This window comes from Cryptomeria japonica, chromosome 3 (genome assembly GCF_030272615.1).
Source record: "Cryptomeria japonica chromosome 3, Sugi_1.0, whole genome shotgun sequence".
NCBI lineage: Eukaryota > Viridiplantae > Streptophyta > Pinopsida > Cupressales > Cupressaceae > Cryptomeria > Cryptomeria japonica.
This window is the reverse complement of record NC_081407.1, coordinates 606,822,778-606,850,060: the sequence shown is the minus strand read 5'-3', so window position 1 is coordinate 606,850,060 and position 27,283 is coordinate 606,822,778. Positions and strand designations below refer to the sequence as shown.

General features: G+C 36.3%; 1 protein-coding gene across 4 annotated transcripts in view; it reads left to right on the top strand.

Annotated features, from left to right (window-relative positions):
• The first annotated feature begins 20,147 nt into the window (after positions 1–20,147).
• The window catches only part of LOC131063961 (GPN-loop GTPase QQT2), a 63,810-nt gene continuing 56,674 nt past the window's right edge, over positions 20,148–27,283 (top strand). For all 4 annotated transcript variants that reach the window (XM_057997985.2, XM_059218462.1, XM_057997970.2 and 1 more), the window contains exon 1: positions 20,148–20,530. The gene's annotated coding sequence lies outside the window, so the exon portion shown is untranslated. The remainder of the gene's footprint in view (positions 20,531–27,283) is intronic.

The window sequence follows — 27,283 nt, the reverse complement described above, 5'->3', positions numbered from 1 at the left end:
ATTTATCTACATAGACAATACTCTGACAAAGGCATCAGGCCAGAAACACAAACACTATTGTAATCCGACAAAGATCCTACCCCAATACATCAACAACCTGCCTATCCAATATACAAAAAGTAAACACAAAAAACTTTTCACAATAAAATATCTACCAGACCCCCAACAAGCTCAAAGTCTCTCCTCCTTAGAAGAGCCATTTTCCTCTACTTCCCTCATCCTTCTGGCCGCCACGATATTTGCAACAACTAGACATTCCAACCCACATCTTGAATGAGTAGGGTTTGCAACAATTTCCTCTATGTCTTCGCCATCCTGTGGAACCCAAAGCTCTCCTCACACAGACCCCGGTCATTTCCTTCTGCCTCTTTTCCATTCTCAATCACCCCAATGTTTTGTCTCCCATCCAAGACTTCCACTCTGAGATACCTTCCCAAATGAAAATTTTCTGGCCTAGCCAGACTTTTAGTCACAAACAGAATAAATGTAAGACAGTGATTCCGGACAAGGTAGGAAGTTTTAAATTTTTCCACCTCTGGAGTCTGTACCAACGAAAACTTCTTCACTACCACATTCTCACTTTGACAGAAAAAGTGAGTGAAAGGCGTCTTTCGTTGCTCATCAATGTTATCTAGCACCTCATAAATTCCATCTAGGAAGGATTACCGAAATATCATTTGGTAGACCTTCTTGATGTGTAGTTTACAAATCCCCAGTTCAACTCTGATAGCTAAGAACATTGCAAGAATATCATAATTCACTCTGTACTTGAATCTTGCCTGCAAAAATTCCTCTCCCAAGACTTGCTTCACTACATGCAAAACCAATGTGTGCCCAAATTCTAACACCTGCAGTAGTCATTTGTCTAAGATGTCCCCAAGAAACACCATTTGTTGTTTTGTGGCCTCGAGAAAAACTGGTGTGTCCATTCTCTCAATCATTGAGAAAGGAAAGTTACAAATTCCAAGAATGAAATACTATTCCAACCACCCCATACATATTCTCAAAACCCAAAAAGATTGTGGCAAATAATGATGGCTTGCCATAATTATGCATTAACGCCTCATGTCGCGATCCACCTGATCCTCCAAACTCCCACAATTTCCCATGAAAGCCATTCTTATTACAAGAACACCCACATAATGTCCTCCCACATCTCGTACCCGCATTTGGCATAAATCCATAAGCTCCCTTTGTGACTAGTACACACAAATTTGCCTCTGACAATTCAAATACTTTCAGAAATTTATTATTGTTGGTCTCACACACTTGAGCATCCCATCCATCTGTCCCATCACTATCCTACTATCGGTTGCAGTACCTGCAAGTCTATTGACAACTCATCCTCCTCAATCCTTATATTTACAAGTTGGGGCCATCTACTGACATCATCTCCCAATGAATGTCAAGGCATACAATTTTATTGGCTGTCAATTTGGCTAGACCATCAACTTTAGTGTTTCCTTCTTGGTAGATAGGGCTTAGTTTGAATTCTCTATATCTATTCAAAAGTCTTAAAATTGTTTCCAGTCATCATTGGATCTTCTAGCTAGGAGTCTCATTATTCCTAATGACACCGATCACCAACAATGAATTTCCCTCCAGAGGCAACCGCTTAATCCCCAAGTGCACTCCCAACTCCAGAGCTCTCACGACAACCCGTATCTCGGCCTTATTGTTAGTGGATGTCCCAATGTATTCTGTAGCTATCCCAATAGTCATACCCTTCTCATTTATCAACACACAAGAAATCCCAAACAAGCCCAAATTTCCCTACGAGACACCCTCAAAATTGTCTTTGACCCAGCCCTTCTCAAGAGCTAGCCACACTGTATTCTTTCTAATTTTCTTTGTGTTGTCTGAGCCTCCATTTCCATGTCCTATTGGAACTACTAGCCCCAAGAACCTCTTCATCATTTCATAATCTAAATTTGAGAAGGTGTTGGAATGTTTAATTTTCCTTTTAGCCACCTAATTTACTACTTCAGCTATAGATTTTTCTATCTTTCCCAGTAAGACCTCAATCAACATTGATGATTCTTTGAATATCCTCTGATTCATTTCCTTCCACAACTCATACACGATAATGGAAGGGGTTACCATCCAAATGCTACTAAACATTCCCTTATACATCCTTCTAGGTCATGCCATAAACCAGCCTTGAAGGCTGAGGGATTCCACAGTCAACCAGTTGAACTTCATCATCACTTGCATCCAACAGAATCTCGCATACGAACATCTCCAATGCAGGTGATCAACATCCTCGCTATTTTTTACATAACATGCATCTTCTTGGCTTGTTGAACCCCAATTTTGCTAATTTGTCATAAGCAAGAATCCTTTTTTGGATGGCTAACCACACAAAAAGTCATGCCTTGGATAGAACATCCCTTCCTCATAATAAATTAATGGGCCAATTATTAATCAGGCCTACTTCATGCATGATCATGTATCCCAATTTCACTTTGTATTCACCATCTGTAGAAGCACACCGCCTCAATTTGTCGCTCTCTCCTAAGACTAGAATAGGTCTACTTCAAAGAATCTTAGCTAATATATATTTTTGCTCTTGAGGAGCATCAAGCTTATTCATTGAATTCCATTGTCATCTATCCACACCATCTAACCTGACCACCTTCCCAAATTTAGAGATTTCTTTACCCCATACTTTGGACAAATCTCTCCTTATCTCCTATAGATTAGGATTCTCACAGAGTTTAGGATGTCCATCCCATGAATCCTCCCAGAAAGAGGCTCGATGCCCATTATGCACTTCCCAAGTTGTGTAGTTTGAGATGATACTCCTGCTATCACACACAAAGTTCCAAATAGTAGACCCTGTCGGGGGATCCTTGAATTTGACAATACTGATTGGGTCATCTGAGTTCAGATATTTCTTCCTAATAATCCTTGCCGACTTGAAGTCACACCTAGTCATCATCCAAGCCAGTTTGGGCCCCATTGCATAATTCATGATTTTCAATTGTCTAATCCCCACACCTCCAACAAACATCGACTTACAAACCTTATCCTAGGCTAACAGTGGTTGTCTTTTCTCCTCATGAGGCCCACTCCAAAAAAATCTCCTCATAATCTGATTGAGGCTATCCTCGACTGAAGCTAGGAGTTTCAGGCAAGACATTGAGTAAACCAGAATTGTAGAGAGAACTGCTTTAACCATCAAAAGCCTCCCAGTCGATGACAACCATTTCCCTTTCCAAGACTCAATTTGGATTTTGCATCTCTCAATCAACTTACCCCAATAACACTTTTTGTTTACCCCTCCAAATAATGGCATACCCAAGAATTTGCCTGGTAAAGCAACCACTTTGACACCCAAAATCCCAGTGATATCCCTCTACAAACCTAATTGAACATTAAAGAAAAAGACTTATGATTTCCTCCAACTTATTGATTGGCCTTACACTTTATTGTATTTATCTAGTAGGGATCTCATTGCCCTTTCTTTCCCCCACGAGGCCTCCCCAAAAAGGATGGTATCATCAACAAATTGTTGATGAGTGACTGGATTCACACCTGGAGTTACTTCAACCTCCTTGCATCACCCATCCAACCTGGCTTTAGAAATGCTCCTACCCAAGGCCTCCGCCATAATAATGAACAAAAATGGTGAAAGGGGGTCCCCCTGTCTTACACCTCTAGTTGAACCAAAGAATCCCTATGCCACTCCATCAACTAATATTGAGAATTTGGGTCCCCCAATACAACCTTTAACCCAATCCACTGAACTACTATCAAATCCAAATCTCTTGAGCACTTTTAGCAAAAAGTTTGCATCCACTAAGTCATATGCTTTTAGAATGTATAGTTTCACTATCATAGAGAGAAATCTCAATTTCCTGACCAAGTGGACAACCTCATGTGCCACAATAATACAATCTACAATGGATAGGTCTGCCCAGAGAAAATCCGCTCTATTCCTTAGATATGACTTTATCAATGACTTTTTTCAACCTTCTTGCTATGATTTTTGTGATGATCTTGTGTATCGTATTACATAATGCAATTGGTTTAAACTCCCTCATACTAGTTGCCTCTTTCTTTTTACGGATTAGGGATATGAAGGTGTGATTAATAGCCCAAAGGGCTGATTTTTTTCTTCCAGATTCCTCCACTGCACCCTAAAGATCCTCCTTTATGATATTCTAGTAAATTTGATAGAAACTGGTCGGAAACCCATCTGGTCTAAGGGATTTATTAGGGTTCATTGAGAAGGTGACCTTCTTGAGTTCTTGCATACTTATTGATGCTCTAAGTTCCAAGTTCTTGTCCAAAATAATATTTGCAATGATATCTAAAAACTCTTCCTTATCTTAATCTTGTACTAGATTTTTTTGGTTCAAGATGTTTTGAAAAAATCTAACTGCTTCCTGGTTTATCTCCTCCCTTGAATGAATGTTGGTCCCATATTCCCTTGTCAGTTCAAAGATCTTATTTCTACTTCTATTAATCATAGTTGAATTATGGAAAAATCTAGTATTCTGATCTCCTTTCTTGAGCCACACATCTCTTGTCTTCTATCTACATAATTACTCCTCTCTGGCCATCCACTCTACCTGTTCAGCTTCTAGGCTCTATTCCTTGATGAATTCTAACTCTGACATCCATTTCTCAGTGCCAGTCTTGTTCAATGACCTCAATTTATTTTCAATCCAGTCTCTTTCAACAAAGATGTTTTTAAAATGTATCTTATTCCACTCCTTCAACTTCCATTTGGTATGCATGAGCTTTTTACAGTATAGGAACATCTTTAAGTGGCTTATTACCCACACCTCTCCCCACCATTGTTTGATCATATTATACAATGAAGGGTCTCTAGGCCATACACTAATCTCCCTCTTCCAACCAGTTGCCAAAAAGTAGAAATCTATCCAATTTTTCAGCAATAGCTATGAATCCCTCTCTCCTGTTAGTCCAAGTAAACTTTCCCTTCATGAAGTCTACATCTCCTAGTTTGTTGATATCCATATATTCTTGAAAATCCTATTGCACCCTAGTGTAATTATTGATGCCACCTTGCTTCTCCGAGCCATTGAGAGTAGCATTAAAATCCCCTCCAATAATAATCTTATCATCCCTACATCTAGCCAATACTTCTAAAATATCCTTCCATACCTTCCTCTTCTCCTGCGTTGTAATTGGTCCATAAACATTAATGACCTTCCAAGTTTTATTGTTCCAATGATCTGTGAATGAAACCAACATCCAATTTGTGCTGCCCTCTAAAATGGTGCAAGAAGCCTTCATAGGATTCTAGATCACCCCCAAACCTCCTGCTACTCCAATCAACTCCACAAATAGTCCTTCCAACAGTCTCCAACTTATCATCTCGATCTCCTATTCCTCTTTTTTCCATTTTGTTTCCTAAATAAAAAATAAGTCAGCTAATGATTCTCATGCTTCCTCGAGAAGGGGTAACTCCTTCTCATTTCTAAGAATAATTTGAGAGATCTTGGTTTGCCCCTTGGCACCACCAACTATTTCCAATATTTCTTTGTTTTTCATGCATCCCTTCTCTCTTCTAGTTCTAACTTTGGGATTTTTTATGCTGGATTGGATTTGCTCCAAACCCCTAGCCTCCATGATCCCTGCTTGATACTCTTCAAAACTGTCATCCATTTCTGAATCTGAATTTCCACTTCCCTGTATCTCCACCTCTATGTCATCCTCCAATGTCACCTCCCCAAATCTATCCTCCCCTCCCTTTTCTTCCAATATGTTTAGACTATGATCTTCTAAACCTATCTCTTGATCTTGTGTGGGCTCTTCCAAATACCCTTGTTGAGTCTCAACTTCTACTTCAGGGGCATATTCCTCAAGAGAAGGTGTGATTGTTGGGTTGATCCCCCCTCCAACAACTGTTTGAGTGCCTATCTGTGCCTTCTCTATTTCTTAGTTACTTTCTTGGTCCAAAACCTCCCCTCTGGGATTCCCTCCTCTTCTACCTTGATCCTCCAAGAGTTCACTCATCTTTCCCATCGACTATATCGATTCTAGTAACTCCTTTTCCATTTCTGATAAAGTGTCACCTTGCATGGACCCCTCCTCTAACCTCACCAAAGGGGATTGCATGAAATTATATAGTTCTTTTTCTGTCACCGCTGAGAAACATTTGTCCTTCCCATGTGCCACTAATTTGAAATCAAGATAGGTCCATTTTTTCTTCGCTCCTGATGATCACTTTCCAGGAATCTGCCTCAGAAACTAGTTATATCTCTTTCGGGATCTCCATATTACTCACTACTTTGACACAAATTCTAAAGTATAAGCCCCACTTCTGATCCTCCAAAGGGGTATCCATAAAGGTGTGTCTGCCAATCTTCTCTCCAATGTCTTTGATAATGTCATCTAACCAATATTTAGTGGGCAAATTATACAATCTAAACCATAACAATATCTTTGAGATAGTGAATGACTAGGGATCGAAAAGAGGAATCCAATCAATGAGATGCATTTGAATCCCATCCAAAAACTAGGGCTCTACACCTAATGCTTTACTCTTTTCCTCATGCGAATCAAAGGAGACTAGGTAAAACTTGTTTGCAAGTGGCCTAACACCCACTTTCCTACCCCACCGATTGTAACATCATGCCCTAATTTTTTCCCAATATTTTAGGCCTAGCCTTCCCCACTTAATAAAAATTGATTGTTTACTGAGAAACTCCCTATTCATTTTAATAGATGCTTCCTCAAGATAAATGCAAAATAGAGTCTCAATCGAGGACTTGTCGTGAACTTGTTCTGCTTCTTTAGATGGTCCTTCTTATTTAATCAACAATACCTTTCCTTCTCCTTCTGAGCTCTTGCAATGTTTAAACCTTCTTCTTTTTGCTCCTCTCTCAACTTTTCCTTCCCAGAGGCCGCCATTGAGTCTTTCTTGAACCACCCATTCAAATAGCTTTGGGATCCCTTCTTTCCTCACCCTTGTACATTATTTCTCCTTCCTTCACCCGAGGGATGGAAATTTAATGTATTCCAGATATCTATTGGTCTCACCTAGGGGGTTCCGCACTCCACTTCTTTCCAGATCTCGCTTCTACATGCCACCCAAAGTTTTCACCTCACCTATAGAGAGTCTAACTTCCTGGAATGGCCAACTTATCCACCCATCGACCCTTTTCGAACACCCACTATGGCCTGTGATTACCCAGGTGATTCGAGGGGGAGAAATGAAACCTTGTCTCCTCTGCTCCAAAACTAGTTGAGGGTTTCCGCATGCTTGCCATCAGTTTAACACTTGCTCTAAAATTCTTCATGGGAAACTCCACTTCCATTGAGTCTCCCCATCTGATCTTCCTTTGACGACCTCCTAGCTCTTCATTGCCAGATCTGCCATTACCAGCATATTCCTACCACCTCTATAGTCCAATGCCTCCAAGTCGATCCTCATATCTTCCCCTAGTGCTCGCGCCTATCTTTGCTCTTGCTCCTACTTTCGCTCCCGCTCCTACGATTACTCCCACCATTTTGCTTCTTTGTGATGAATGAATATGTTATGCGTATTTCCATGGTTGATATAATTTTATATTATTATAAATGATGTCAATGTGAATAAAATTCTTGCTCAGAGATATTAACTTGTAGCTTAAGGATTAGTAGTTGACCTGTAGCTAAAGCAGAATGTGCCCTTCCAACTCTCATGGAAATCACAGGACATTGACAAAAACATAGTTGTTATGAAGACGTATTGAGCTTGTCCCTATAGAATAAATATGCTAAGGATGTGTAGAACTCATAGAATGGTGGAGTTATACTTCATTAAATTATCCACATGGATTCTTGCACGATCCTATCTTTTTGTTTATAGTTCAAACAAGTGTCCAATTTGGATTAAAATTCCTATCAAGTTAGTTTTTGTTTTTCAGTTTCATAGTAGAATAAGCCATCCTTAGTGTTAGGGAGGATTCACAAGTCTTCTTAATGGATTCCAAGTAGTATTTATTTCACTCTCTTGGATTGTGTATAAAATTTAGTCTTGCAAGACATGGGAGATCTTCTTTTGCATATGCGATAAATACTAGATTTTGCCTAGATTTTTTATTGATTGGAACAATTACTAGTACTGTTTTGTTACGTATTGATTGAAGATGAATAAAGTGCTTGGTTGATTACACACTTATTTAAAGAATGTTTTGTGATACATGAGGTTACATCCCATCAAGGAAGGGCCATTCGAGGTAGTGTAAACCTTTTGTGGTTAGGTGTATTTATTTAGTATTTGTTAAGTTATTCATTATTTCCATAAATTAGTTGGATTGCTTATGCTTCTTGGTTAAATGTATGTTTTTTGTTAATGAATTTGATAGTTCAGAGTGTAAGTTATAGTTGCAACCTTGTTGACATACTGTCTACTCGTAACCACTGTTGAGTTAACTTTCCAGTTACCCATAACAAGTACTATGTAGATAAGTTTCTCATTTCAATATTGATTATGTTTCAATTATTTTTTGAACTTGTTTGGTTTCCATTTATGCAATTGTTAGGTGGCTTGGAGAGTCCTTTGCTGCACATATAGTGCCAACATCATCCAAGTATATACGTCCTTGGTTGATAATTAAATGAGCCTCTCTAGGATAATTACTTGTTTTGGGGATCTATTTATCCATTAAGAGTATGCATTGAGTTGTCTGCACCAACCTATTTACTTAGTAGATACCAATCAAAGAGAATCAATATTTGCTAGTCCTTTAATTATTTATTATCATTGAGATAATCAAACATATTACAACATTGTTGATTAACTTTGTGCAACACTTGTTTCCATATGTTTTTCTTTTTCTTTGTAATTTACTATTAGAAAAAAATCCTATTATAAATAGATCGTTGCTTATTTTGGAGATGTAGATTTGTTTTTTGAATGTAAGCATTATATTGCAATATTCTATAATTAATATAAAAACATATTTACATTTTACATAGAAACACACACAACCATGAGCATCTTAATATCATAATATATCTAATAAGAGAATACAATCATACTCTTATAGATAAATAAACATTATATTTTTTATCCCACAATTTGAGTTTGTAGGTTATGTATATTCCAAAGTATTTAGCAATTTGAAGGAAGTACATTAGACTCAAGGTGAGCAATTTGCACCCATACTAATGTTGAAACATTTGTATTACATTTTCATTAGGAAGATGATGGACAACTTATCTTTTGTTCTACTTTGGGCAAGGTCACAAGAGACATGCTACCATATATCAAGCACTATAGCAAAATTTATCACTTTAAAATAATTAACAAGTATGAAACTTAGAACCACATGTACTTGATATTAAGTGGAGTTAGATAACAAATATAGTCAAAATAAAATAATATAAAAGTGACATGGCTTGATAAGAACCCAACAAGTGAACTACAAAAACACAACCTTAAAGTTTAAACAATATTTTAAATACAACCATCTAGTTATTCTCTACTCATGTAAGCTACAAGAGAAACTAAGTATTCTAATCTCAAATGATGAAATCAGTTAATGGTCATTTACATATAGTAAGGAGAAAGTAGAATTCAAATGTTTCTCAATTTGATGACACCCTTAACAAATAAATTCACTTGGGTTGATTTATCCTCAAGCATTGATGTTGAGAAAATGACACAAAATATAACAATGTTGCCATATTAGAGCTAAAAAATTCTATAAATAGAACTCAAAAGTTACAAAGAAGTCCTAACTTGTCTCCAACAAGGATAAACCAAGATACTAGTCCCCGTGGGGATGGAAGAGTGGATTATCTCATAAGGCTAATTTAGATAAGATAAGTGAAAGAATGATAACACAAGTCCCCTCCTATGTTAATAAACATGACTGTAAAATCAACTTAATTTCATAATTTTATATTGAGTACTGTGAGAGGAATAAGGTTCATATTAAGTTTTTTTTTGTAAAGCACATTGGTTTATATGGATTATCTCTCAAGGAAACTTCAATAAATATTTTTTGTAGACACTGTTAGTTAACAGATTTGTCTCCCCAAAATAATTATAAGAAAGACTCAATATGCCCGACAATGAGACAAACAAGTGTAATGGTGGAAAAATGGTGAATGATAGATCAAGAGGAAAACTACCCTTTCCCTCAAAGAGAGATGAGGGTCTCACTATTGATTACTTTTCAAACACTTTTCACCATGTTACATTAGGAAGAGGAGAGGATAATTCACCAGATTCAATCTCTCCACACAAAGATGGTAGATTGAATTTTGAATGAAATGGGAATGGTAAGCTGATCCCCTCTTCCTTGTTTGAAATGGAAAGGAATTGATTGAATTATGTAGTGCAAAAGTGACAAAGAACTGATTATAACTTAAGATCAAAATATGGGATGAAGTTGTGCACCTGGATCTAGTAGTAATATGTCGAGACAAAGTTGCCTTGTGAATTTGAGGAAAAGTTGCCCGGACCATGGCGGGAACATACATGGTCTCCAAAAAATCCGCGAAATGAAAAGGGTTTTTTCGCCTCTGCAAATGGAGCCCAAATCTGAAAGTACAGTTGCGCACCTACAACCTACACACACAAAAAAGAGGAAAATGGGTTGGGATTGGGGGTTTGCCTTTAGGTCAAACCCCAGTTTTGGAATTAACCAAGTAATGAAAGAAAGTACTTGCAAGTAGCTATAAATGAAAGACTGAATTGTAAATCACCTCAAGGGAGGTTGTGGTAGCAATTTTGATAGAAATGCTTGTGTGGAATTGAATGTTGTAATCAATCTCCTCTTCAATGGTTGAATCCCGGACTTGAATGCAACACCTAGCCTTGAAGGGAGACTTGAGAATGCTCAATGCTGGAAAAGGATGCTTGAATGTTCTTAAATGATCAATCGCTTATGCAACTTCCACTTATCCAAATTTATTGAACTTATGCAAATAAGAGGATGAGTGCCCCTTAAATACATGTTATTGGATTTGATTTTCATCATGGGCTGACATCGGGGGAGTTTCCCGTCCAATGCATAACCAACAATGCAACCCTAGGAAGGGTCCTGCCCCAAAATAAGGCAGGAATAGGGGCACCACGCCCCTGTCTTGGGAGGACAAGGGCATCATGCCCCTATCCAAGGTGGGATAGTGGTGCCATGCCTCTGTCCTACCCCTTTCTCCAAGGCAGAGTGCAGACGGGGTGATGCAGAGGCCAAGGAAGAAACTGTTTCTAAGGGCTGAGCAATCTCTGATCTCCGATCAGGCTAGAGGATTCGAACTTGTGTGCATGAGGACCCTAATGCAGTCAAAAATTGCTAGGGTTGCAATTTTATAACACTACAACAAGAAACTAACAATTGGAGAGATTACTAATTAAATCAACAATCTTCCTCTGAGTTTTAGAGGTACAACTCCCTCATATGATCTAATTCTAATCTTTTGGGGTATGCTTTTAACTAGAAATCAAGAAAGGGTTCAAGGGACAACACTCTCCCACATTATCGGGAGAGTAGAACTCAGGATGAGTCTAACAACCGAGAATATGAACAACACATAGTTTGCCCACGGTGCAATTGAGTGCACGGAAAAAGAAGAAATACAATGTAAATAAACTAAATACTAAGCATGTAGAATTCAAAGTCTATACACCACCTATTTTAACTATGTCAAATAGATAAGAACCAAGTGAAATTGTAGTAATTCAAAGCTTACTTCCAGCATCAAAGAATATTGCAAACTCAAAGTTTTGATACATGTACTTAATTCATTTAAAAGATATTCAAAATATGGTTCAAAGTCCATCCACACTATAAAACATAGCTAATCATCAAAAATATTACAGTAACTTTTCTTCTCTTCCTCCCCTCCTCTTTTTCTAATCTATCTTCTATCTATTTATACCTAGAGTTCCCTTTTCTCGTTTCCACTAAACGGTTTTTTTAGAGTAATGGTCTTGAAAGTGATTGTTTTAAACATGATTTAAAAATAATAATTTTTTTTTAGATAAACCCTATTAACACTAAACTCTTGAACTATTAATTTTATGCTCCTTCTTCTTCATCGAGCATGAGGTTCTGACCTGCAATCTGGTTGTCGATACTCTCATCTATCATCTTCTCTTCAATCAACACCCAAAGGACCAATGTAAATTCATCTTCATTCCTTATGAGTGCCTGTGCAAGGTCACTCAGGTCCAAGAGAATATCATCTTGCAAGTGTTTAACATTGGGCTAGATCATAGGACCTTTACCTTTAAGTACCATCTTGTGTGTTGTTTAAAAACTAATTATCAATCTCTTTCTGCAGTGAGCTCTTCTTGTAGACGTCATTCGTGGTTCTTAGCCCGATTTGTGATCTTTCTCAATAGAATGATAGTTTTTCTATATTCATCAAAATCAGTGTGTTGTTTCCATGCAAAAGACCACAATTCTCAAATGATATTTCCTTGTTCACTTTCTGGGCAGTTTGAGTTTGGATTGTCAAATGGTAGCTCACCATCATGGGGTAAAACCATTCTAATAGAGGAATCTCATGATAACATACGTTTATTCGACCATTTTCAAAAGGTGGTGCATTAAATTTTATTTGCAAGGGTGATAGTATCAATAGTATCAAGTGTTACAACACATGTTGCCACCTTTGCGTGTCCTTAACTGCTCAACCTGTCATTAATGATGGTACTTTGTGTATCTTCTTCTAATTTCTTTCTTGGAGGGTGTGCATTGCATGGTGGAAAAATGGACTAGAGTTGATAATAGCAAAGGTGACTGCCTTTACTGGGTATATAAACTTAATCAATTTCCACTGACGATTAATTATGACTCACCCCCTGTTAGTACTTATGTCACCACCTCAATAGGCCTGCTATATAAACCTTTAGGTCATGTTCTTGAGAAATGCGCTAGCTTCTAAGTTAGGTATGTGGCTTCCCCTTGAAGCTTCATGAATCACCGAATCCAATGACATAACAAAACGTGTCGAGGAATCAAATGGATTCACAACTTTCAAATTGGTTCAGAAATCAACTAGAAACTTGACCTCCTATGAGTTGTCGCAGAGATTTATCGACCTTTTGTGAGTTTCCACAACCATGTTGGGTGGTCGGGAACTTACGAAACCTTAGAACCTCACGACAAGGTTAAGAAAATGCAAGGGACTGGTGACTAAGTTTGAAAATGCATAAAAGTCGGTACCCAACATTTAGGTTATTAAAGTGAATAAAGGGGGACCCTAAAGAAAAACCTCAAGACATGAAAAGACTTGTGACATGGTGACAAAATTTAAATTTCATGGATAATAGACACCAATAAAAATTAGACCAACACCCACATGTAAATAGTAAATGTAAGAATCCAAAAATGAAATTTTGGAAGATATCAAATTTTGGTTTGATAATATTTTTATAAAACTTGTACAATTCATCAAAATAAGATAACTAGGTGTGAGGTAAGAATTAGGCAAAGGAATCAAACACAATCAATTAAGCCAACCACGAAAGCTTAAATGCTATGAAATCAAATCCTAACACATTCAATGAAAGCATGAAGATGAAATTTTAAAAAAAGAAATGCAAACCAAATGCAGATTTATCATTCATTATTCTTCCATTTTTCTTCTTTCTCCTTCAAATTGTTGTAGATCTCACCTACAAAGCAAGTGTACTAAAAGCAAGATGATGAGATGATAGAAAAATAATTTAGACAACATAAGGATACTCGAAGCGTGGTTGAAAAACAATGAGAAAGGAGCTCAATTTATAGAAAAATTGAGAAATTGATTGGATGGCTAAGATTGAAAAGATTTTTAGTTAGATGGACGAACTTGATTGAGTGCACAATAGAGTTTCCATTCAAGGAAGGATGAAGATGGAAGAAAGAAAATGGGAATATATTTATGAGAATAAATAATAAAATCTTTAATTATCTTCTCATAAGGTATTTATTAATGAATAAATTAATGAGATATTGCCAAAAAGATTGATTTTTGAAAACCAAGGAAAGATATTAGTTTCTGTAGTGTCATAAAATTGCAACCCCTGCAATTTTAACCACATTTGGGGTCCTCAATTTGGCGACAACATCTTCTTCCTTAATTGGGACCTATTTCTGCATTTCTAATCCTTCTCCTTTTCTCCTTTATTTCTTGTGGTTGCTCTGTATCCTGTCGGGGGCCCAAAATAGGGCAGGACAAGGGCATGGCACCCTTGTCCCCCTAGAACAAGGGTGTGGTGCCCCTGTCCCCACCTCCTAGGGTGGTCTTATTTGTGTGTTGCCCAATCTCCTATGCACTTCTTATCTTCGAGGTTTGTTATTCTACTTTGTTGGCCTTCAGTGGTTGAAAGTTAATCCTTGAGTCATGTATAAAAGGGAATTCAATACCCTCATTCAAGGGAAGACAAAGGACAACAAATGGATAGTGCATAGACGGATAGAGAGCATAAGGAGAAGATACAAAATTTCAAGGTCATCATCAAGCATTCAAGTATTCTTCATTCATCCATTGGAGCAACATTACAACATTCATTTGCAAGCATTTATGTGTGTTAGGGTTTTGTCATGTTACATACCATTTCATACAACATTTGTGGTTACATTCAAGAAGCAAAGCAATCATCGTCAACGAGTTGCAGATCTACAAGGTATGCAACTCCATTGTTTACATTCAAGCATTTACAATTACTTTCTTTCTAGGTTGATTCCTCAACTGGAGTTTGACTGAGGCAAACCCCTATCCACAACCCCCCTTTCTTCTCTTTCCTGTGTGTAGGTTGCAGGTGCGCAGCTATAATTACAAATTTGGGCTTCATTTGCAGAGACGAGAGAACCCTTTTCATTTCGCGGATTTTGTGGTGGACCATGTACATTCCTGGCACGGTCCTGACGACTTTTCTCCAAATTTGCAGGGTAGATCTGCGTCAATTTAATTAGCTTAGATCCAAAGATACAATGCGATCCCGAACTGGTAGCTCCTCATTTCACTCATTTCCTCTCTCTTCCCCACATAGTCAACAAGTCAACTTTCTCATTTGTAAAAGAGGTTAAATCATACTTCGATCCCTTGCAATCCACTTAGAATTGACATCCTTATTTCCCTCGGATTTGGATTTAGTAGATTCAACCCCTCTTTTGAATGTAAAGTTCTTTCCAAGTGAAAATCATCCTAGTGGCTTCCTTTCTCTCTCCTAGGTGGGGAGTCGCTAGGATCCAATTTTCCACTTTATAGTTTCCAAATTCAAAAATTATGAGGATTTTATGAAAATATTTAATAATTAAAATGATTAAATATCTCCATATAAGAGGATAAAACAGAAGAATAAAAAATTAAGAAAAGCAGGAAATATCCTCACATGAGAGGATAGATAGAGATAATTAATAAATAATTATCTTTATTTTGGAGGAAGATAAATATGATAAATTAATGAAAATGATTTATTAATTTATTGCTCATATTTATGAAAAATAAAATGAATTTATTTAATTAATAGACAAAGGAGAAAAATAAATAAATAATTTAATTTATTTATTTAGGACTTAGAAGAATTGTTAGTAAAAGTGAGTTTAGGTTAGTAAAGACTATGTGTATGATATGTTAAAAATCGGAGACACAGGTATTAACCATTTTTTAGTGTCTACACTAGGAAGCTCTAAAACTATACAATTTTATTACAAAACACCTACAAAACAAAATACAATACCATACAATAGAAATAGTTTTTTTTAATCACACCCACCACTAGCAATCATCATTCCCAAGTATTGTCAAACTATAGCAAATGCATCCTCACAAAAAGAAGATAAAGATGAATTAATAAATAATTATCTTTATTTTGGAGGAAGATAAATATGACAAATTAAAAAAAATGATTTATTAATTTATTGCTCATATTTATGAAAAATAAAATGAATTTATTTAATTAATGAACAAAGGAGAAAAATAAATAAATAATTTAATTAATTTATTTAGGACTTAGAAGAAATTGTTAGTAAAAGTGAGTTTAGGTCAGTAAAGACTATTTGTATGATATGTTAAAAATAGGAGACACAGGTATTAACCATTTTTTAGTGTCTACACTAGGAAGCTCTAAAACTATACAATTTTATTACAAGACACCTACAAAACAAAATACAATACCATACAATAGAAATAGTTTTTTTTAATCACACCCACCACTAGCAATCATCATTCCCAAGTATTGTCAAACTATAGCAAATGCATCCTACTAAATCTACAACCAGAATATGAGATATTAGGATTTGACTCACCCAAAAATAAACACCTATAAGATACCATTAGCTACAAAAAAAGTACTATGGAAATTGAGTTCACATTTCTACACTAATCGGGTGAGTTTCCCTTTATAAATTCTCATAAAATAATGTATAATTTCGATACATACATCAATGATAAATACTAGAAAAAAAAATACTAAAATGAATGGCTAGAGAAATTCCCCAAAATATCTTCACATGAGAGCAACTTACCTACATTTCAAAACTAGAAAGTAATATCAAACCTTTTACCTGCAAACAAACACTACTCCAAAACTAGTTGCATTGCATTAATCATTGAAGCTCCAATGTGCCCCCAAAGTGAGGATGGCCATAGTAATTTTAGGGGTTTTATTATATGTCTCTAGTAACTCATGTGTTTTCATCCATAAATTGTAATCGTCCATGGGTTTTCATCCATCAAAGATAATTGTTGAAAAAGTGTTCTTATAATGAGAATAAAGATAATAAAATGGAAAAAAGATCCAACAAAAGTCCTTGACAAAAAATACAGAGAAATTTCACTAACTTGGGCATCGAAGAAGACCAAATCCATCACTTGGGAGGGAAATACAATTTAAACTTGCATAGAAACTCTCATCTTATTATTAAGTCAAATATTGATTGTTCACTTCACAACTCAAAATGGCGCGTCATAACCACCACAAACTCCAATCTAAAATAGCCTCCATGATGCACAATGGCACCCATGAGAATACAAATTTCTCTTTAGTATTTTTTTATTAATATATAATATTATTTGGCCGAAAATCTTAATTTTGAATAAAATTAGAACCAAAATAAATATTAAATAAAATAATCCTTTTTAGCATACCTTAGCTTGTTGAAAATATAAAACTGAGCTAAAGCATAATGAATTGACAATATTATTTCATTTGGGACACTACACCAAATAACATAAAAAACACAACCTTCCACCACCTAAGATAAACAACTTACACGCATGACACACACAAACATGGATCTAACATATGATTTGGATGCTCCCTAACAACAAACTCCATCAACAAATTCCTTATCCCACCATCCAAATTCACAACTATTTGTGACTTATTGGTTCTCTCAAGCACCAAGGAAATGCTTTTTCTTTATAGTCCAAGTTGGGAACTTGATATTATGGATTTTATTCCCTTTGCTTAGCTTGAACCATACCATCTTCTTCCCACATTGCAATGTGTGTGCAATGGAAACTTCTAGAAAACCTTTAGAATGCTGATAACCATCGAATTCTTTACACAATTATCAAATCCATATAGAGGGATTTAAGATGCCATGAGATTTCCTTACTAGGCACACTTACATCTCACATGGATATTGGAGATTTCATTTCTTCCACTTTCACTTCTGGGTCTCCCAAATCCTTAACCAACTCCATGGAGCAAAAATAGGAAGGTAAGTAAAGATGCAACAACCAAACTCTTAGTTTTTGATTAAGGTAAAAACAGGTTTTGAAGGGGCCTCGAAACCCTTTACAATTCAATCTAAATAGAAAAAGCAACAAGAGACAAAAAGGAACGGGCCAACGAAAAGCCAACAGAAAACCAAAGAAAACCGACTAAAGCCCCACAAAGCTAGCAAAACCAGCCAGACCAAAGAAGAAAAACTGATTGATTTTTTTTAGGGCATTAGTCAGGGTGTTGTTAATCCCATGCAGATCTTTGATGTTATCCCTGAGATTTGGGAGATCCTTAGCAGAAGCAGCCACAACTTTCTTGACACTCGCCATAGTCCTTTTAGCAACACCACCAACTGGAGTAGCTTCACCACTGCCAATCTGGATAGTCTCATCATCCATGTCAAGTTCCACAATCGGTTTAGGAGAGCTGCTATGATCGAAGACCTTAGCAATATCCTCCAAGTTTTTAGTGACAAATGACAAGATATTCGGGATAATGCCCATCAAATTTTTCATTGCCTCTCTCCCTTCTTCTAGCGATTTAACCTTCTCCTCCATATCCTGCTTCCATTTTGTCTGCTCCCTATCGTCATTCTCCTTCTTCTCATCCATATTTTTCCCCTTTTTTTCCAGGTTCTTCAAGAGTTCATAGGTCCATCTGTCATAATCGAGTCTTGCCTCGACAAATTTTTTGAGGTTATCCAGGAATAACCCATTATCCGCACTTTCCTTGTCCTCACTTAAACTATCCTTAGTCATATTATTCTCAGGTTCCTTGTTCCTTTCCCTCTCGGAATTCACATCTATTTCCTCATTATCCTTGTAATCCACATCCTCCATAGGATGGCTGTTGTCCTTGCCAGGGCATTCGCTGTGGATAGGGCTTTCATCGTCAGACTCATTATCACCGCTTTCCTCCTCAATACCCACCTCCTCATCTTTCTAGCTGTCTTCACCATCGGAATCATCCATCTCCATTTTGCTACCTTCTTTTTCAATTTCCTCTGTTTCCATCCCAGGGGCACTCTTTCTTTTTTTGCTAGAAGACGCCTTCTCCTTGCCGGAATTGCCTCCCTCCATCTTTCTCTTCCCTGGGGAGGTGGATAACCTCTTGTTTTCTAGTAGGGAGAGGGTTTTGCAGTGCTCATAGATGAGTAGCAAGAGCCCACAATGGAGAACCAAACTTGAGGGATTCTTAGTTGTAAGGAAAGAACAACCAAAGATAATTTAGCCATGGCATAATTTTGAATTGAAGCCTTTAACCAAATACCATTATAGTTGCCACACTAATATGGACCCACACCTTTTGCCACATGCAAAGATGTTAGTTGGAAAAGTGAAAAATGAAGCTTAAAAATTATTCGAAAAACCCACCATCAAATAAAAATAATGTCGAGCCATCTCCCCAACTACAAAGACAACAAATAAAACACCCATTCAATACTACCAAAAACCCTACTAAAATTAAACACATAACTAACCATATAGAAACCTACAAGAGATTTTAAAAAATGATTCAACACCATAAATAAAATGAAGCCTTAGAAAAATAATGTAACCTTGAATGTACAAAGGTATCACTTGAGTGACCTTATTTTGTACCCTACAAGTTATAAATAGAGCCTGTAACCATAATCCACTATTACCTCATTAATAACTATATCATGAAGAAATAAAAGTGACAAATAAATCAAAACAAAATCTCCACACTCCATGTGACATGAGGGAAAAGGGCCATGAAGGCCCTAAAAGAGAAAAATAATTAAACAAATATTGATCCTTAAATTAGCTTCCAATCTCTTATTATAAAAGGCTAAAAATGATGCTTGATTAATATTAACATTGGTTTGAAATTTTGCCACCAAGTTTGAGTCATGAAAACATTGCAAAAACATAATAATATCAACAATTTCATCACTTCATATGAAAGTGATTATTCTTCCAACTTATACACGACTCCTTATTCAAACCTTGACCATTAATTACTTACAATCCATCAAAAAGACAAAGACAATACCTATCAAACAAATTCCCATTCTCTCACATTATTCATCCTTATGCTAAACACAAAAAGTCAACTATTTTAAAGAGATCATTGTACTTCAAATAACATCTTAAACTAATCCCAAATTTCCTTAAAAGCCCATAAAAAATTGCTTAACTAAAAATTTCATCCAAATATTTTTTTCACTAATTATTATAAATTGCCCATTAATAACATTAACTTTTACCGATTATATTAATTACTTAATGCATGTATAACATATCTCTCAAATATATTATATTGCCCCATAAATTGCATGCCTCATGTGACCATGAATATGCATAATGAAGCACTTGCATCGCTGAAGTACTTCGTAAAAATTCATCCATAAAATGGGTGTGCAATTCGCATCATAACACTTGTAAAGGTATTAATGAAAAACATTACTTAAAAAATATAAATATGTTTACTTAGGTATGGTAAATACCTATACAAGCTATTCAATCGTTAAATTATGATGAGCATAAACCAAAACATTCTACACACCACAAATATCTTCTTAACTATCAGCCGACACGCTATATTTTGAAGCAGCTACACCTGTAAAGTTGTCTCCGCCGGGAAAACCAACTTCCAGGCAGGTGAAACATTTCTCGCCCACGTCTAAAAACGAATTTCAAAGGCTGCAAAACCTCAAAGAATCTAGTAGCTCTAAAACCCCGATATTTTCACTTTGAGCTTACTATGAATGGATTGAAGCAGCTACTGTAGGGAGAGTGGTTTTGGGTCGTCTCATTTGAAAAGAAATCTGCTTTGGTAGGGTTTCGTAATAATTTTTCCTGCAAGCTCTGCCCATTTCCTTTCATTGGCATTGTTGACAGCACAACACAGTTTGTGCAGAATATTGAGGTAAGTCACTTGCCATGGTTTCAGTGATTTCTTTTGGAATCTGTATGCGGCGGGATCATTTTTATTGTGTTTTGTTTTATTTGAAAACAATTCTGTTGTTTTCTGTTAAATAAATGGCATTGGTTCTGTGGTTTTAGAAATGGCCGTTTTCAATATGATATTATTTTAATACTTACCGTTAGTTCCCTATTTGTTTCTCCACGTAAAGATATTTTGAACTGTAAAATAAATTGTATTTATTTGGTGGTTTTAAATTTTTTGTTTATTTTGTTTTCGTTGTTTTTACGTTATATTTGTGACAATTTTCCTATAGAATTATTTAGTTAGTATTGAACAGATATCAGCTACTGCTGATGTTTTAAATGCAATAGTTGTGAGAGCTATTTTCACATAGAGTGAACATTGGAGTCGGACCATCTTCATATATTAAACTTATTACATTCTTCTTCACAAACCTATTTCTTCACAGTTTTGTGCCATTATACTGGCTCTTGCACTTTAAAGACCAAATATCACAAGGCAAAGGATTAGTGTGACACAAAATGACAAATATTTTAAAAGATTGTGTTGAATAAGTGGCAAACAGCTTGGTTTTTCAGATGGGTACATCCTCTCACATCGTTAAGACTCCGAGGTACAATTAGGTGTCAATATGCTTTTGATATGATTACATTCTTTTCTGAAGCCACATGTCTATGTTACTTAAACAAAACAGGGGTGCTACATTTGAGAGATCATCTTCCCACAGACAAATATAGTAAGCATCTCTGCTATTGCATCAATTTGGAATGTTTCAGCATCCTTTTAGAAGCTATTATAGACGTGATAATGTTTGGCAGGTATATCCTCAAAGTATTAGGTTTCTTTAACTGCAAAGGAGAATTCTTACTCTAAAAATTTGATTCAAGTCTTTTGCATGCAAAAAATTGCAAAATTTGGCATTTATCTCTTTTGTCTCCAATCATACAAATTTCTTCTCCTAGTGATGTTTTCATTCGCAAGGAACACAAAGAGTCCCCTGTAAACTGCTGTTTTTGCACCCCTAAAAGGTTTTAGCTTTTTTTCTTTCCAGGAAGGTACACAACGTTGTTTCTTCTTGATGTCATTTAACATAGGCAATGCCTATGAGCCTTATCTTTTTTAGTCTTATCTTGATTGATGAGTGTTAATGGAGAAGTAATCAACTCAATACTTTCCTCTTAAATCATTTTTACTTTCTAGTCTTCTTTACTTTGGTACCTATGCAACCATTAATTGTCGGATCTTGGGCCCTTTCTTATTAGTCAGTTGATAAAAAATACGAAACTCGTGTCCACACTTGTGCGGAATATTAGTTGCATTAAAGAAAAAATATCATATTAGTCCATCTTTAGTCTCTCCAAATAGGCCCCAAGAACTCTATAATCTTTTTAGAAAAATACTTTGGAGGGGTGATCCTACAAGCACTAGTCAAGTAAGCATATCTAGTCCTATATCTTTAGACATGATGGACTTGAAGAGCACACAAAAAATACTGAGAGGTTGGGGGGCGGCGGGGGGTGAATCACTATTTTCAACTTTTAAAAACATGGAACCTCATGAAACATAGAGATAGCAAACATCAAGATGCAAACACCGAAATTCAAGTAGAAAACCCTTTCGGGTAAAAACCCACGGCACACAATAGCTTTCACTAACAAGTGGGCATCAACTCAGATTACATAAGTGAGCACCAACTCTCAGAGAGCACCAACCCTCCTCGAAGCACCAACTCCGAACAACTGAGGCACCAACCCAAGTTTGAGTACCAACTCAAAAATACACTGAAACCTGAAGCAAATCTTGACTAGTTCTCTTTAAATTTTAAACCATTATCACTTGAATCACCAGCTGAAACAATATACTCTACTGCAAAATAATAGTCTCCTTGTCAAACTTGACTCACTACACACACAGCTCCTTCAGAAATCTTCAACTCAAAAATCACATCTCCGGTAGATACTCATTCACCACACACGGCCTTGTTTGTTCAATACAACTATGTCCAGTAGACCTGAACCAAGAAAATAGAAACATCCACCATTCTGCAGCCACAAGAAACCTCATGGCACAAGAAGGAAGAGTCTTCAACGCCCTATAGCAGAATTGAATACATCTTCACACTGTCCTATGATTAGAATTTGCTGTCAAAAACATATCTTTGTAACAATGTCCAGCTCTTTCAATAATATAGTTCCATGAAATTTTCAAGACATCGTGTCTTATTTTTATATAACCACAAAATGAGCAAGATATCAAACCTATGCAATGAAACCCAATTTTTTAGTAAATAGGCCACGATGCCATGCCTACTTAATGTCTTCACGCAGAACGGAAATTACCCGCTGCTTAGAAAAATTAAACGCAAAAATATACCCAATATCGGGTCTTTCTCAAGAATACCACACCTGACATAATATCACAACTTTCAATAACACAAAAGCTTAATGTAGTACCCATAATGTATGCCTAATATAGTTCAACGTAAGCTGACTGATAACCATTGCCGGCATAGCTTAAAAAAGGCATTCGACTTCCTTAACAAAACATATTTTGTTGCATATATCAAATAGCATTCAACATAGGAAAAATTAAGCCACCAATATTCCACGTACTGTCTACTTCTTTAAGACTGCCTGATTGTAATGTCCCCTTGTTGAAATAGTATTTATAAATAAATAATAATAATAAATTAAAATATAAAAGAATAAAAAAAATTAATATAATTAAATTTTAGTTAAGTTTAATGAATGGTCAAAAGACATGACATGAAAAGTTGTGACTCTGTAATGTCCTCTATTAGGGTATTCCTATATTTTTGCCCAAGCACCTTGTCAATGCACAGGTCTGCTGTTTATATCAATCTGACCTGCTGCTGATTTAGGTTTGCTCCTAAATCCGCTTTCAATGCTTCAGATATTTTGTTCCGTTCCATGGATCCTTCTCAAATGAAAACTTCTCCCCTTTATATCCTCCAATGTGAGGGAGAGTCGCACCTCTTCATAATGGTCACAACCTTTCACAATTACCACCCTTCAAAAGAGTGACAACCCTTCATCATTGCTGACCCTTTGAAAGAGTCACTTCCTTATCTTCTTCCCATAAATGCTTCCTTAATTCCTTTGCTCCCTTCTTTCTTCCTTCCTCTCCTTTTTTTATTTTTTTTCCAAATGAAGTTCTCTTCTCTCCCTTTTATATCTCATGTTTGAAGGAGTAACAAATTTTCATTTCATGCCTTTTGAACATTCATTAAACTTAGCTAAAATTTAATTATATTAAATTTTATTTTTTATTCTTTTATATTTAAATTTATTATTATTATTTATTTATAAATACTATTTCAACAAGGGGACATTACAGTCCACCCTTCCCAAAATTGCTTGTCCTCAAGCAATGTAGGTTTCTAAGAACTGAATAAATCAACCCTTGGAGATTGGTATTTCTTCTTTATTTTGGTTGACTCAATGCTTGCACCATACTTTGGATATATCTTTGCATTAAATCATGGGCGATCTTAACATATATTAAGATGAGGCTTAGAAGCATGGCACATATCTATTACCCTAAATAAATTCATATCTTTTTGTTTTACTCTTGTTATTCTCATATTCTAGATCAACCAAAAATAGGAATCCCATGATGATAGGAACATGTTTACAATAATCATAGATATTCATGTAGTAGACATAAAAACACGGAGCATACACATAAAAACACGACGCATACACATGAAGACACGAAGTATACACATGAACATAAGAAATGATGAGCATTTAGTGAATAAGCAGATTATGACAAACATTATGACTAGCTAATTATACTATAACCAATCATTGCTTAGTTCAGTAGGAAACTCAAAAGGGCGTCGGTAAATTGCGCAACCCAACTAAGCCCGAGAGTGTGTCACATCCAAATCATAGCCATACACCTCACATCCCACAAGCAGTAGGAACAACTATGACCAGTTACATACCTTGGAGAATTCAATTCATCACTTGGCCCACAAGAGGCATGAATGTCCAACTATGACCAATTCCATCCCTTAGGGTAATCATTTCATCAGTTAGTCCACAAGAGGTCGGAATGTCCAACTATGACCAATTCCATCCCTTGATCAATTCATCACTTAGCCCACAAGAGGCAGGGATGTCCAACTATGACCAATTCCATCCCTTGGGGTGATCAATTCATCACTTGGCCCACAAGAGGCAGGAATGTCCAACTATGACCAATTCCATCCCTTGGGGTAAACAATTCATCACTTGGTCCACAAGAGGCAGGAATGTCCAACTATGACCAATTCCATCCCTTGGGGTGATCAATTCATCATTTGGCCCACAAGAGGTAGGAATGTCCAACTATGACCAATTCCATCCCTTGGGGTAATCATGACTTGGCCCACAATAGGCAGGATCGTCCAACTATGACCAGTTCCATCCCTTGGGGTAATCAATTCATTACTTGGCCCACAAGAGGCAGGAATGTCCAACTATAGCCAATTCCATCCCTTGGGGTAATCAATATTCCACAATTCATAATAAATCTCTTCCACAAATCTGCAATAAAGTCTTCCACAAATCTGTTGTGTAGTCTTCTATAATTTGATCATAAGACTGTCATAAAGTATTCACAATCTCTTCTCAAAAGTCTGTTACAAACTCTTCATATACTTCACCTTAGATCTTCATATACTATTCTCTCTTAATTTGGTGTATATATTATACACTTGATTGTCTTCTTCGCACACAATACATGTATGTTCAACAATCTCTCATATTGTCTTGCCATTGTCATTTAGTTGTTGCCATATTTTTGGACTGAGTTAATATATCCCTTCTCATTGATTAGAATGCATAGTCGATTTATCCTTACCCTACAGGCTGGCATGATCATGCTCTGATACCATTTGTAATGTCCCCTATTAGGATATTCCTATATTTTTGCCCAAGCACCTTGTAAATGCACAGGTCTATTGTTTATTACAATTTGATTTGTTGCCTATACTCAGATACGTATGTGTGCGTATGAGAATCCTTTTTATACTAATTATAGGAGATAAGAACAGAGGTGTTATTACAAGAAGTAAAGTTGTTGAAGAACAAGTTCTTCCGTGTTTACTTTCTAAAGCTGAACCTAAGCCAGTTGAAGAAGCTTGTAAAGATCAGAATTGGATGAAAGCTATGCAGGAAGAGTTAGATCAGATTGAGAAAAATCAGACTTGGGAACTAGTCCCTAGACTGGCAGATCAGAATGTCATTGGAACAAAGTGGGTGTTCCGGAATAAGCTGGATGAAGATGGACGTGTTGTAAGAAACAAGGCAAGATTGGTATGCAAAGGTTACACTCAAGTTGAAGGCATTGATTTTGAAGAGACTTATACTACTGTTGCTAGAATGGAAGCTATTAGGATGTTTTTGTCTTTTGCAGCATGTAAAGATTTCAAAGTTTATTAAATGGATGTGAAGTCAACATTTTTGAATGGGGAACTAAAAAAAGAAGTTTACATTAAGCAAATGGACGGATTTAAGTTGTCAGATAATCTGGATATTGTCTACAGATTGAAGAAGGCACTGTATGAATTGAAGCAAGCTCCTAGAGCTTGGTATGGAAGGCTAGACAAGTACTTATTGAATCAAGGTTTTCAAAAAGGGTCTACCAACAACAATCTTTATTACAAAGTTGAATCAAATAAGATCCTAATTGTTGTTGTATATGTGGATGATATAATATTTGGAGGAAATGATGGCATGTGCAAGAAATTTGCTGGTGAAATGCAAAAGGAATTTGAAATGTCCATGATTGGTGAGTTGGACTTTTTTCTTGGATTGCAAGTGAATCAAAACAGTAAAGGTGTTTTTATTTCTCAATCAAAGTATGTTAAAGAGTTGTTGAAAAAGTTTGGATTGGAGAATTCCAAATTGGTATGTATTCCTTATTGTTTGTAACTAGGAAAGGGGGTTCGGATTGCCTAAGGCAACATCCGAACCCCTAAAGGGCTGGGCCTCCCCTTTCCCAATCTTAACGTGTAGGGTTGGACCCTTCACACCAAAGAGGGTAGCGTGCCCCTAAATAGGGCCAGCCCTATAATGACACGCCACACTAAAACCTATTTTGGCGCCAAACATAATTATCTAATTAAGGACGGCTTGAAGGTTATATGCTCATATAAATAAAGATCATTTGCCAAGATCAATTCAATCAATCATTCATGCAATCAGCGAAGTTCTTCTGCTCCTTGGTGTGTGAAATTAAGAGGTGAACTGGGCGAACTTATTCAAGGAAGACAAAGCTATTTTGGTGTTCCTAATTTCTGTTAGAGAGTGCATTAAAGAGCAGACTTGGTGAATTTAGAAGTGCAGATCTGATATGATAAAAATGGCAGATTTGATAAGAGGTTGAAGATCCCAGATCTGAGTCACATGACTGGAGCTAAGTATTGTATTGTTACAATTCAAGATTGAATACATAATCTGACCTGTGGGTCTTTAGTGCTAGGTTTTTCCTCCATGGAGGTTTTCCTAGGGTAATTGTGTTGGCCTCTTGTGCACTTACTTTCTCTCTTTCATTTACTTGCTTATAATCTACTTAATGTTAATCTGAAATTAAATACTGAAAGTCTGATTGCTGGTCTGAGTCACAAAATCAACACTCCTATGACAACCGGATGCAAGTTGACTAATGATGATAAATCTCCTAAGACTGATGCAAGCAAGTACAAATCAATGATTGGAGGAC